General features: G+C 40.0%; 1 long non-coding RNA gene across 3 annotated transcripts in view; it reads right to left on the reverse strand.

Annotated features, from left to right (window-relative positions):
* The window catches only part of LOC102161092, a 148,709-nt gene continuing 135,498 nt past the window's right edge, over positions 1,765 to 14,975 (reverse strand). The window contains exons 4-6 of one of the 3 annotated variants that reach the window (XR_002335827.1): positions 5,876 to 5,994; positions 4,759 to 4,833; positions 1,765 to 3,253 (exon numbers count right to left, since the gene is read on the reverse strand). This is a non-coding gene — a long non-coding RNA (uncharacterized LOC102161092). Of the gene's footprint in view, positions 3,254 to 3,656; positions 4,834 to 5,875; positions 5,995 to 14,975 lie in introns of those variants that run through there. The other 2 variants (XR_002335825.1, XR_002335824.1) reach the window with 2 other exon arrangements.

A 14,975-nucleotide genomic window follows, 5' to 3' on the forward strand; every position in this document is an offset into this window, starting at 1 on the left:
TACAGATTCAATGCAATTCATATCAAATTAACCATGACATTTTTCACAGAACTAGAACAAGCAACCAAAAAATTTATATGGAGCCACAAAAGACCCAAAATTGCCAAAGCAATCCTGAGGAATGAAAACCAAGCAAGAGGCATCACTCTCCCAGACTTCAGGTATTATTACAAAGCCACAGTGATTAAGGCAGTGTGGTACTGATACCAAAACAGACAGACAGACCAATGGAACAGAATAGAGAACCCAGAAATAAACCCTGACACCTATGGTCAATTACTCTTTGACAAAGGAGATAAGAATATAAAATGGGAAAAAGACAATCTTTTCAGCAAGTATTGCTGGGAAACCTGGACAGCTGCATGCAAATCAATGAAACTAGAACACACCCTCACGCGATGCACAAAAATAAACTCAAAATGGCTTAAAGACTTAAATAGAAGACACCCTCAAACTCCTGGAAGAGAACATAGGCAAAACATTCTCTGACATCAACCTTACAAATGTTTTCTCAGGTCGGTCTCCTAAAGCAACAGAAATAAGAGCAAAAATAAACCAATGGGACCTAATCAAGCATTTGCACAGCAAAGAAAACAAAAAAGAAAACAAAAAGACAATTTATAGAATGGGAGAAAATAGTTTCCAATGATGCAACTGACAAGGGCTTCATCTCTAAAATATACAAACAACTTATACAACTCAACAGCAAAAAAAGCCAACAACCCAATTGAAAAATTGGCAAAAGGGAGTTCCCGTCGTGGCGCAGTGGTTAACGAATCCGACTAGGAACCATGAGGTTGCGGGTTCGGTCCCTGCCCTTGCTCAGTGGGTTAAGGATCCAGCATTGCCGTGAGCTGTGGTGTAGGTTGCAGATGCGGCTTGGATCCCACGTTGCTGTGGCTCTGGCGTAGGCCAGTGGCTACAGCTCCGATTAGACCTCTAGCCTGGGAACCTCCACATGCTGCGGGAGCAGCCCAAGAAATAGCAAAAAGACAAAAAAAAAAAAAAGTTCGGGGGTGAATTAATGATCGATGGCATTAAAAAAAAAAGAAAAAAAGAAAAATTGGCAAAAGACCTGAATAGACATTTCTCCAAAGAAGATATACAGATGGCCAACAAGCACATCAAAAAATGCTCAACATCATTGATTATTAGAGAAATGCAAATCAAAACTACCACAAGATACAACCTCACACCAGTCAGAATGGCCATCATTAATAAGTCCACAAATAACAAATGCTGGAGGGGATGTGGAGAAAAGGAAACCCTCTTGCACTGTTGGTGCAAATGTAAGTTGGTACAACCACTGTGGAGAACAGTATGGAGGTAGCTTATAAAACTATACATAGAACTACCATATGACCTAGCTATCCCACTCTTGGGCATATATCCGGACAAAACTTTCCTTAAAAAGGACACATGCACCTGCATGTTCATTACAGCACTATTCACAATAGCCAAGACATGGAAACAACATCAATATCCATCGACAGATGAATGGATTAAGAAGATGTAGTAGATACACACGATGGAATACTACTCAGCCATAAAAAAGAATGAAATAATGCCATTTGCAGCAACATGGATGGAACTAGAGACTCTTGTACTAAGTGAAGTAAGTCAGAGAGAGAAAGACAAATACCGTATGATATCACTTATATCTGGAGTCTAATGTATGGCACAAATAAACCTTTCCACAGAAAAGAAAATCATGGATTTGGGGAATGGTCTTGTGGTTGCCAAGGGGGAGGGGGAGGGAGAGGGGTGGATTGGCAGCTTGGGGTTAATAGATGCAGACTATTGCCTTTGGAATGGATAAGCAATGAGATCCTGCTGTGTAGCACTGAGAACTATGTCTAGTCACTTATGCTGTAGCATTATAATCGAGAAAAAATAGTCTATATATGTATGTGTAACTGGGTCACCATGCTGTACAGTAGAAAATTGACAGAACACTCTAAACCAGCTATAATGAAAAAAAATCATTATATAAAAAACAGAATAAAATAAAATAATAAAATAAAATTACTAAATTCTAAAACCCCAATGAAAGCTTTTATGAAATGATGATCAATTGAAAAGGAGAACCAATCAGTGATCTTACCTTTTTTTTTTATCTTGTGAGTAGTTTTACTCTTTTTTTTTTAATGGCCACACCCATGGCAATGGAAGTTCCCAGGCCAGGCATGGAATCTGAGCTGCACCCTCAACTTATGGTGCACCTGTAGCAATGTTGGATCCTTTTAAACCACTGCACTGGGCTGGTGATCAAACTCTTGCCCCCACAGAGACCTTAGCTGCTACAGGTGAGATACCCTTTTTAACATCCAAAAAATTGAAGTACCCCATGCATGTATTTGTATTTTTAACATCTCATCAACTGAGAAATTCAGAATGATAAAAAGCCATTATAAATTTAGTAATATTTTGAAATGAACCTATATTTTTCCTTATATAGCAGCTATACACATCTGAAAAAATAATCATTCATATACATATGAGACAAATCTGAATACAAAATACATGAATGATCTTGTGGGAATGCTATGGTGATTGGTAGGCAACAGGGACTCAAGGAGCCAAGAGGTGTTTTTAAGCAAAATGACAGAATTGGATTGATTAAAAAGGATCTGGTAACATTGTGCAAGACTAATGGGTTGTGGAAAGAGCAGCCTAGGAAATCAATGAGGAAGCAGGAGATGATGTCATAGCACGTCCTCGTCATGATATCTATGAACCAAATGCTGCTGAACATGAAGACCAATCGGACAAGTGGTAATGGAGAGGAAGAAGTCAAGGACATTTCTAGATTTGGAGCCTTTATGGAAGATAGAATCATGAAGCAAAATAAACACAAAAGAGGAGGAATTGTGTGTTGTTGAGTTTGATGGGAAGGGTAGAGTTGGCATCAGCAGGAATTTTAGAAGGCAGTAGACCACAGTTGCTGAGATGACATTTTAGGATTCAGATGCCTCTATATTCAAAACCAAGGCCTACCACTTGCTGATGATGTGAACTTGGGAAAAATGCCTACCATAATAAATCTCTTCCCTCATTTGAAAATAGGAGAAGTGATACTATATCACAATATAGATAAAATGACACAGCACAGACTTAGGGATTAGAGATGTACCAGCACATGATAATGGCGTGATCAATGGTGAGCGCTATTATTATTATGTAGACTTTCAAGCCATCAGAAATGTCCAGGAGCTGAAGCCATGAAAATTAAATTGGAGAAGTGACTTTCATCCTGAGAAACAAAAGGAAAAACCAAATTAGGGCTCCATGGATGTTAAGACTAGAGAGACAGTCACATGAGAGGGAAGAAGTGAAAGAACTAGGAGAAGCTGAAGACCTGAAGCCAATGAGATAAGAGTTTTTACAGGCAAGGGAAGAGCTGAATATCATCTAAATTTTCACTGAGTATTGGTAACAGAGATAAAAGTCAACCTTGGGAGCTCCTGTCGTGGCGCAGTGGTTAACGAATCTGACTAGGAACCATGAGGTTGCGAGTTCGATCCCTAGCCTTGCTCAGTGGGTTAAGGATCCGGCATTGCCCTAAGCTGTGGTGTAGGTTGCAGACATGGCTCAGATCCTGCATTGCTAGGGCTCTGGCGTAGGCCAGTGGCTACAGCTCTGATTAGACCCCTAACCTGGGAACCTCCGTATGCTGCAGGATCGGCCTAGAAAAGGCAAAAAGACAAAAAGACAAAAAAAAATTCCTGGATCTGTCGGGGAATTAGTCATCAGTGTTCTGAACAATATTGGTATGAAGAGTGACATGAGGGCAACAGCAATATGCAGGTAGTGACCTTATCTCATTTTATAAGGTGAGAAATGCACAAGACAGCAGAATTTAAATTTTAAAAAGGAAGATACTAATTCAGAGCCAGGAATAATCTGGTTCAATTTGAAAATACGTGGGGGGGACAATCATTCCACATACATTTTTTCCTCTCCTCTCCCAAATCTACTCCATCAATAAATTATTTTAGTGCTGCTATCAAAATAAATCCCATGTCCATTTACATTTTCTTTGGTCTCTCTATGGCTACCACCCTGATTTGGATTACTATCATTTCTCTCCTGCACTGTTAGCTACTTAGTGTCCTGGTTCCATCTCACTCCTTTGAACAGCAATTCTCTGTAGCACTAGCCAAGGAATCTTTAAAGTGCACATCAGGTGCTATTCGCCTGCTTCAGACCTTCAGCTGTTTCCCACTGCACTTAAAATATAATCCTGGCTAATTATCCTGGGTCTATGTAGCTCAAGTGAAAGGACACCTGACTATCTCTCTTACCTTATCTCCATCTGTACTCTCCTTTGGCTACCAAATTTAAAACAAAGCCACATTTCCTTTCCTCTTGAAACACAACTCACTGCCACCTTAAACCCCTTGCACTTGCTATGCCCTATCTCTGGAGTGTGTTTCCTCTCATAATCTTCCCTATCGTCCTGTTATTCCAATTTCAGCTCCTCACCTGACACTGCTCTTCCGTGGCCTTTCAACTTAAGCAGTTCTTCCCCCTCCCAGTCAATTTCCATCTCTCTTCATTTTCACAGCTCTATTGCTACATGAATCATCTTACTGGTTTGTTTACTGTCCATCTCCAGAATGGAAACTTTAAGGACACTGGTACGTTACCCATGGTTTTGAAAGTGAAGTGGTTCCTTGAGAAAGATCCCAATTCTACTACAGAAACAGACAGCAGTGGGCTTGGGTAAGTAGAAGTGATGGGTAAACCTCTGCTTACCCTTGAGAGAAGGAGGGATGTTTGGTTCCAAAAGTTTACCCCTTTAGGTCTCTATTTCCTCCAAGACAGCATTGCCTGCAGAGTGAAGGGGCTGCAGGTGACTTAGGGAGAATGGTACACAATGACAAAAAAAAGGGACTGCCCTACATGGCTGAGGCTCCATCTAAGAATGGAAGCCATACATGCCTAGTGGCACTCAGTGCTGGGATTGTCTCCAGAAAATAGTAGAGAACAGTGAACAGGGGTTGAGCCCATGAGCTTATGAAGCAGAGGGTCCTCTAATTTCACCTTAGCTCCCCACAGCAGCCAAAGTGATTTCATGAGGACACAAATCTTATCATGGTACATCCCCATTCAGAACTCCTTAGGTGTCTCATTCACCTCAAACTAAATGCAAACTCCTCAAGCTTTATGTAAATTGGTCCCTGCCTACCTTCCTCTCTGACATCACCCCATACCAGTCCCTGCTAACACTGGACTCTTCTCTTCCACATATCTTCCAAGGTTATTTTTACCTTAGATCTTTGCTTTTGCTGTTTCCTCCACCTGGACCACTCTACCTTCAGATCTCAGCATGACTAGTTCCTTTGTATCATGAGCCTGAAGCTCTAATATTGCCATTTCAGCAAAGGCCACCTACTCTGAAGTAGCCAATTACCTCCTCTCTCCAACCAGGTCATATCACTTCACTGTTCATTTTCTCCTAGTGCTTACTGAAGGCTTATTCTTTTCTCGGCACTGATCCCAGCATGCAACATGTGCTTCCTCATTTATTTAGTCCCAACAACAACCAGTGAGAAGAAGGCTTTTATTATCATACTTGTGTTAGAGAATAAGAAACTGAGCCCCAAAGAGGTTAAATAAATTGTTCAAAGCCACATTAGAAAAATGTAGAGAAACTTTGATTTAAACCCAAGCAGTCTGACTCCAGAGCCAGTGTTCTGGGACCCCTTCCAGTATACTTCAGTACACAGCACACAATAAAGGCTCAACAGATTTAATTAATTTTGTAATCATCAAGGAACTAAGAAATCCAACAGAGAGATGCACTTTTACCATTTGCTAAATTCCCAGATGCCAAAATTACTCAGAAGACACCTTGACTAGGAAACCATACCTTCAGCGAAAAAGAGAGGGAAGCCCACTCCAAGAACAGCTAGCAGGTCCTTAAGCTGGCAGCAAAGGTTACCCATTCTTGGTTGAATCTCGATGATACCCAGGGGACTTTGTAGAAATCTGAGCAAAAGGGAGAGATGAAAGGAATTTATCAGGAAATACAAATAACTAGGTTTTGACCAAGAATAGGCATCCTCATTCTTAGCCCCATCATTGCCTCTTCCACCCTCACCATTTCTAAGAGAGACACCAAATATTCTCAGGGGTTTTGGGTGGGATCCATGTAAGATAGAAGGCCCTAGAGGCTAGGATACAGCCACCTGTGCAACCCATATCCAGGACAAGGGATAGAAAGGCAGCCTTTAGGTCTGTTGTACCAGCCCTGGTTCTGAATGCTCTTCAGACACAATGACCACTTTGAATAGACTTCTTGACCCATACACCTCAAGTATGCCCTGCACTATCCTGCATCGGTGTTGAGGCTACTATGCTGTTAACCAAACAAATTATCTCATGTCCATAATCTACTCAGCCACTTGGAATCCAACTTTTAACCCATGTATATTCCAGTCTTGGATGCCACTATTCAAGATAATCCATATATGCTTAATTTTGTTCAGGGTTCATCAACCACCAGCTGATTAGGGTATATCTGCTGATACTATATCACTACCCCTCCAAGAATAACATGGTTAGTCCATTTGACCAACCTCTGAGGACCCTGCCTAGAGCAAGTCATTCCTCTCTGCCCAGACCACTCAACATGAATTCCCAAGTTCCCCATTTTCTCTTGGAAACAGGAACATTTAGTAACCAGCCCACTTAAACCCTCCTAAAATAACTTTCTGGTGTACTGAAGAATGGTATAATTCCAGTGAGGGCCATGTCCATTGTGTACCCAGACAATCAGAGTGGGAAACCCTGGATGGCTTTCCTCCAAGTGTATACAATGGAGAATAATAAGCTTTTTTCCCAGTGAGCTTGAGGAAGCCGGAGTTGTGTCATGCCCAAGGCTAGGTATACAAACTCAACAGGTAAAGACCCAGTCATTATAACCTCCTGTCTCTCTCTGACACTTCTGCTGGCCATCCAGCACTCACTCCAAGTTTAGAACTAGGGTGTTGACCAAATATCTCCCTAGCTTGTGTCTTAGGAAGCTCTCTTGGCAGAAAGGCCATACTGTATGGTAGAGAGAATGCAGGCTTAAATAGATTACTTTATCCTCATCTGTAAAATAGCTGCATTGGAGGGTTATATTGAGAATTAAAAACAGTACTTGTAGGAGTTCCCATTGTGGCTCAGCAGAAATGAACCCAACTAGTATCTATGAGGACATGGGTTTGATCCCTAGCCTCTCTCAGTGGGTTAAGGATCCAACATTGCTATAAGCATGGTGTAGGTCATAGAAGCAACTTGGATCCCGCATCGCTGTGGCTGTGGTATAGGCCAGCAGCTACAGCTCTGATTCAACCCCTAGCCTAGGAACTTCCATATGCCTCAGGTGTGGCCCAAAAAAGACAAAAAAAAAAATTATAACGCACCAAATGCAGTCACCAGAAACTAGGGGTAGGGGGTTGATAAATGACAGTTACTATAAATAAATGTTATTTGGCATTTGTCCTCTAAGTATACACCTCAGCTGCAGATCAGAGTCCTTGTAGCTAGATCTCAAAGAATTGCAGACATCCTAGCCTCCCTCCCCTTCAGACCTGAGGACACTTCAGACCACATACTTCTCTGCTCTCCACTTAGGTCACTCACTGTCCTGCCTCAAAGGACTTTTGGAGGAAGGCTATAAAAAGAAAGGGGCAGATACTGAAAAGATTATAAAGCAAAAACTTTAAAAATATCTCTATCATCTCTTACCATGTAAATGATAACTACTTATAATTTTAGGTAATGGGCCTACAAATTGAACGTCAAAGAAAAAAGTTCTCTATTCTTTTGTGGTTCACAGTCTTGTCTGTGGATGAATATCAAAAGAAAATGATAAAAAGCAGATTCTGGACCTTACCCCAGAAACAATGACTTCACAGTTCTGGAAAGGATCCTAGACATGAATATACTTCAAATTTTCCCTGCTGACACATATGGTTATTGAAATGAGAATCACTGATCTGTATTTAGAACATTTAGGAATAAGGGCTTGGAAAGCAACAAAAAAATTACAGTAGTGGCTTAAGATGATGGAATTCTGCACATTTTTTCCTTTTTGTTTTCATATGTTTAATCCCAATATTCTTACATACTAAACTTTAAAATATTAATTATAATTTTTATAGAAAAAAATGACTTCTGAGTGGAGAACAGGTAACAAGAGAGAGGGTGTCTGGACAGGGAAATGATGAGAGAGCTGTGGTGGGTATGGACAAATAAGTCTCATCACAAATAAGACCTTTGTACTCCCACCACCTCCTCCAACTCTGCCCAATCCCAGGCCACAACCAAGCATTCACCTTGGTACCTGTGTGAGGCAGAGTGGTGGAGGTGTAAACTCTGCAAGGTCAAGTGTGCCCCAAATGACCCAGACACTGTGTGTCGTGAGAGGGAGCAACAGGGATGGGCTGCACACCACTTTTCTTTTTAGAACTCCTGTCTCATTTAAGCTGCTCAACAACTTTGCAAATTCAAATGTTTATATTAAGGCAAAGATGCAGAAAAATCAGAACCCTCATACATACATTAGTGGGAATGTAAAATTGTTCAGCCACAGTGGAAAATGTTTTGGCAGTTCTTCAAAAAGTTAAATATACCATCTGACCCACAACATATCCCCCCAAATTGAAAACAGGTACTCAAAAAGTAGATATACAAGAATGTTCATAGCAACACTATTCCCAATAGTCAAAATTAGAAACAGATCAAATGTCCTTCCGAGGATGAATAAATAAACAAATTGTGGTGTATATATATACATTGTGGTGTGTATATATATGTGTGTGTGTATATATAACACACACACACAGATATAGCAGAATATAGGTAAAAATTTAGGCATAAAAAGGAACAAAGTACTGGTATATATTACAACATGAATGAACCTCAAAAAGCACTATGCATAAGTGGAAGAAGACAGATGCAAAAGTCACGTATCATATCATTCCATTGATATAAAATATTCTGAATAGATGAATTCATCCAGACAGAATACAGACTGGTGACTGCCAGGGGTTGGGGAAAAGGGGGATTGTGGAGAAACTGCATAAAGGGTAAAGGGTTTTACTTTGGAATGATGAAAATATTCTAGAACTAGATAGGAGTGGTGGTTGTAAAACACCGTAAAGAAAAATAAAAATAATAAAAAATTACAACTTGACTTTACACCTAAGGCAACTAGAAAAAGAAGAACAAACAAAGGCCAAAATTAGCAGAAGGAAAGAAATCATAAAGATCAGAGCAGAAATAAATGAGATAGAAATGAAGAAAACAACAGATTAATAAAACTAAAAGCTAGTTCTTTGAAAAGATCAACAAAATTGATAAACCTCTAGCCAGATTCATCAAAAAAAAAAAAAGGGATGGGGCTCAAATCAATAAAATTAGAGAAGAAAAAGGAAATTACAACTGACACCACAGAAATGCAAAGGACCAAAAGAGACTACCTCAGGCAACCATATGCCAACAAAATGGATAACTTAGAAGAAAGGCAAATTCTTACAAAGGTACAACCTTTGTAAGACTGACCCAGAAGAAATAGAAAATATGAATAGACCAATCACAAGTACTGAAATTTAAAGTGTGATTTAAAAACTTCTGTGAGTTCCTGTTGTGGCTCAGCAGTAACCAGTAGGACTAGTGTCCATGAGGATATGAGTTAAATCCCTGGCCTCACTCAAGGGGTTAAGGATCTGGCATTGCCATGGCTGTAGTGTAGTTTGCAGATGTGGCTCAGATCCTGCATCACTGTGGTTGTGGTGTAGGCTGGCAGCTGTAGCTCTGATTCGACCCCTAGCCTGGAAACTTCCATATGCTTCAGGTGCAGCCCTAAAAAAAAATTCCCATTGTGGCTCAGTGGGCTAAGGACCTGACATTGTCTCCTGGAGGATGCAGGTTCAATCCCTGGTCTTGTTTAGTGGGTTAAGAATGTGGTATTGCCACAAGCTGGGGTGTGGGTCACAGATGCAGCTCATATCCAGAGTTGCTCTAGCTGTGGCATAGGCACCAGCTAGAGCTCTGATTCTACCCCTAGCCCAGGAACTTCCATATGCCACAGATGTAGCTTTAAAAAGAAAAAAAAAATCTAAACAAAAGTCCAGAATCAGATGGCTTCATGGGCAAATTCTATCATTTAAAGAAAAGTTAACACCTATCTTCTGAAACATTTCCAAAAAAGTGCAGAGGAAGTAATACTTCCAAGCTCACTCTGTGAGGCCACAACCACTCTGATACCAAAATTAGACAAAGATACCACACACAAAAGAAAATTACAGACCAATATCACCTTAAACATATATGCAAAAACCCTCAAAAAAATATTAGAAAACTAAACAATACATTAAAAAGATTATACATCATGATCAAGTGAGATTTGTCCCAGAGAAAGATTCTTCAATATCCACAAATCAATAGTGTGATACACCACATTAACAAACTGAAGAATAAAAACAATATGGTCATCTCAATAGATACAGAAAAAGCTTTCAACAAAATTCAACATCAATTTATGATTAAAAAAAAAAAAACCTCTCCAGAAAATGGGCATAAAGTCAACCTACCTTAACATACTAAAGGCTATATATGACAAACCCACATTATTCTCAATGGTGAAAAGCTGAAAGTATTTCTTCTAAGATTAGGAAAAAGACAAGGATATCCAATCCATAACTTTCATTCAACATGGTTTTGGAAGTCCTAACTATAGTAAACAGAGAAGAAAAAATAAAAGGACTCCAAAGTGGAAAAGAATAACTAAAACTGCCACTGTTTGCAGATGACACAATAGTATATATAGAAAATCCTAAAGATGCTACCAGAAAACTACTAATACTCATCAATGAACTAGATGCAGGATACAAAATCAATACACAGAAATCTCTTGCATTCCTGTATACTTACAAAAAAAGATCAGAAAAAGAAATTAAGTAAACAATCCTATTTACCATTGCATCAAAGAGAATAAAATACCTAGGAATAAACCTGCCTAAAGAGGCAAAAGACCTGTACTCTGAAAATTATAAGACACTGATGAAGGAAATGGATGACACAAGTAGATGGAAAGATATACTGTGATTACAGATTAGAAGAATTAATTAATTAGAAGAATTAATACTGTCAAAATGGCCATACTACCCAACAGAATCTATGGGTTCCATGAAATCCCTATCAAAATACCAATGACATTTTTCACAGGACTAGAACAAAAAAAAAAAGTTGAAATTTGAATGGAAATACAAAGGACCCAAATAGCCAAAGCAATCCTGAGAAAGAAAAATAGAGTTGGAGAATTCAGGTTCCTTGACATTGGACTATACTACAATCTACAGTCATCAAAACAGTATACTAGTGAAACAAAAACAGACACATAGATCAATGGAACAGGATAGAAAGCCCAGAAATAAACCCATGCATCTATGGTCAACTGATCTATGACAAGGGAGGCAAGAATATATAATGAAGAAAAGACAGCCTTTGGAGTTCCCATCGTGGCTCAGTGGTTAACAAATCTGACTAGGAACCATGAGGTTGTGGGTTCAATCCCTGGCCTTGCTCAGTGGGTTAAGATCTGGCATTGCCGTGAGCTGTGGTGTAGGTTGCAGATGCAGCTCAGATCCCTTGGTGCTGTGGCTGTGGCGTAGGCCAGTGGCTAAAGCTCTGAGTAGACCCCTAGCCTGGGAACCTCCATATGCCATGGGAGCAGCCCTAGAAAAGGCAAAAAGACAAAAAAAAAAAAAAAAGAAAGAAAAGAAAAGACAGCCTTTTTAATAAGTGATGCTGGGAAAACTGGACAGTGGCATGTAAAAAAAATGAAATTAGAACACTTTCTAACACCATACACAAAAATAAATTCAAAGTGTATTAAAGACCTAAATATAAGACCAGATACCATAAAACTCTTAGAGAAAAATCATAGGCAGAATACTCTTTGACAAAAAACCACAGAAATATCTTTCTGGATCTAGCTCCTATAGTAATGAAAGAAAATAAATAAATAAACAGGAGCTCCCATTGTGGTCCTATCCCTGGCCCAGTGAAGTGGTTTAAAGGATCTGGCATTGCCACAGCTGAGGTATAGGTTGTAGCTGTTGCTTGGATTCAATCCCTGGCCTGGGAACCTCCATATGCTGTACATGCAGCCATAAACTTTAAAAAAAAAAATTTTAATAAATAAACAAATGGGACCCATTCAACTCAAAAGTTTTTGCACAGAAAAGGAAAACATAAACAAAACGAAAAGACAACCCACATAATGGGAAAAAATATTTGCAAACAAAGTGACTGATAAGGGATTAACCTACAAAATATGCAAGTAACTCATTCAGTTCAATATCAAAAAAAAAAAAAAAAAAACCCAACCAAAAAACAAAAAAATAGTCAGAAGAGGGAGTTTTCTTGTGGCACAGTGGGTTAAGGATTTGGCATTGTCACTGCTGTGGCTCTGGCTAAAGCTGTGGTGTGGGTTCAGTCTCTGGCCCAGGAACTTCTACAAGTTGCAGGCACAGCCAAAAAAAAAAAATTGGGCAGAAGAACTAAATAAACATTTCTCCAAAAAAGACATATGGATAGCCAAAAAGCACATGAAAAGATGTTCAACATTGCTAAGTACTAGAGAAATGCAAGTCAAAACTACAATGAGGTATCACCTCACAACAGTCGGAATAACTATCGTCAAAAAGTCTACAAATAATAAATGTTGGAGAGGGTATGAAGAAAAGGGAGCCCTCCTAAACTTTGGTGCGAATGTAAATCAGTACAAGCGCCATAGAGAACAATGGGAAAGTTCCTCAAAAAACTAAAAATAGAATGACCATACAATCCAGCAATCCCACTGCTGGGCATATATCTAGAGAAAACTGTAATTTGAAAAGATACATGTACCCCAATGTTCATTGCAGCACTATTTACAATAGCCAAGATATAGAAGCAACCTAAATTTCCATTGACAGAGGAATGGATAAAGATTCTGTGCAGCATATATACAGTGGAGTATTACTCAGCCATAAAAAATGAAATAATGCCATTTGCAGCAACATGGATGGACCTAGAATTATCAAACTAAGTGAAGCAAGCCAGACAGAGAAAGGCAAACATCATATGATATCACTTATATGTGAAATCTTATAAAATAATACAAATGAACCTATTTATAAAATAGAAACAAACTCACAGACTTTGAAAACAAACTACAGCTACCAAAGGGGAAAGGTTTGGGTGGAGGGAGGGAGGGATTAAAAGTTTGGGACTGACACACACACACTCTAATGTATATAATAAGGACCTACTTATAGCACAGGGAACTCTACTCAGTGTTCTATAATAACCTATATGAGAAAAGAATGGATACAAATATATGCATAACTGAATCACTTTGCTGTACACCTGAAACTAACACAACATTGTAAACAGTCCATCAATAGAAGAATTTTTTTACTTAAAGAAAAATGTCTCTGGCAGCAGTGGGGAGGAGAGCTAGAATGTGAACTGCTGGGAAGCAGGAAATCAGTGAAAGGCAAAAAATGATGATACAGATGTGGGGATGCCCAGAATTTCCAGGGCAAGCTCTGCAGGAAGTGGTGCCAACTGGATGAGAGGAGGGAGAGGGATGGTTCCCTCAAATATTTTTCCTTTGCCAGCAGGCATAACATTAGGCTCTGTCAGTAGATGGCAGAGGAGAAAAGGGTTTTACTTCCTGATTCTGGTGGGTGTGTGTGTGTGTGTGTGTCTTCAGCTCTGTGTTACATGCCACTTCCCCAGTGCCTGGCAGCTCCGAGAGACCAGCAGCTTCTTCATTCACCTCCTTTAGAATGTTTTGTAGCAGAAAGCCTCCAGGGACACACCTCCGTGTGAACAGCTTTTTTTGGCACCCTAGAGAAATGATTTCTGACATGTTTGCTAGCATTGCACCTGTGGACTAAGAAAAAATGCACAACCTGAAAGTTGAGAGTTAAGTTTTATTTGGAGCGAAATTAGGACTTAACCCTGGAGACTCTGAAGTAACCCTCAGAAACTGCTCTGAGGCAGTGAGGGAGGAGCCAGAATATATAGGAGTTTTTGCAACAAAGGGCAGGGAGCAGGAACAAAAAGGTCTGAGATCTTGCAAGTCATTCCTTTGATATTCACCTCCACTATCAGGGCCAGTACCCCCGAGTTTTCACAGCTTGCAGGACTCAAGGGCTCTCACCCTTGGAGGTGACTGCAATCACAGAGGACTGTGGCATTCTTTTATTCTTAACTACAGACCAGATGGAAATACCACCCAAGGAGGAAAAGGGGAAATATCAGGATATGATAAAAGTGAGGGGGAGGTGCATGCAGCATACACACATTTTACAAAAGTTTGTTGCTGATCTCCTGAAGGATACTACGAGTCATAAGAAGCAGACATCACCTTGAAGGATGTTAGTGTTTTTCTGGATATGAGAAGATGCAAGAACTGGGCACATAGTATCTTCTAAAAATATCTGACTGTCTGAAGTCCTGTTCTTCCAGCTTTCCCAGAACACAGAGTGCCTCATTCCTGGTCTCCACCCTGAGCTCTACTCCAGGGGTGCTACAGGTTGGCAGGGATAGCAGTTCATATTTTACTCCATGTAGAGGCTGATGGTAAATGCCAAACTTCAGTCTACACACCACAGAGATTTCTCTGCCATCCAGTGAGCTGGCTGTGCCCAATAAGGCCTGGGTCTCAGCCTGGAAGGGGGTGGGGGCCCTTCCTTGTGCACCTGTCTCAGCCCTGGGAACAATAGCTGCCCCTTATATCTGCTATTTCTTTTTTTTTTTCTTTTTTTAATTTTAGGGCCATATCTGCAGCATATGGAGGTTCCCAGGCTAGGGCTGAATCAGAGCTATAGCCTCCAGGCCTACACCACAGCCACAGCAACGTGAGATCCAATCCTCATCTACAACCACAGCTCATGTCAATGCCAGATCCTTAATCCACCGAA

This window comes from Sus scrofa, chromosome 9 (genome assembly GCF_000003025.6).
Source record: "Sus scrofa isolate TJ Tabasco breed Duroc chromosome 9, Sscrofa11.1, whole genome shotgun sequence".
Lineage (NCBI taxonomy): Eukaryota > Metazoa > Chordata > Mammalia > Artiodactyla > Suidae > Sus > Sus scrofa.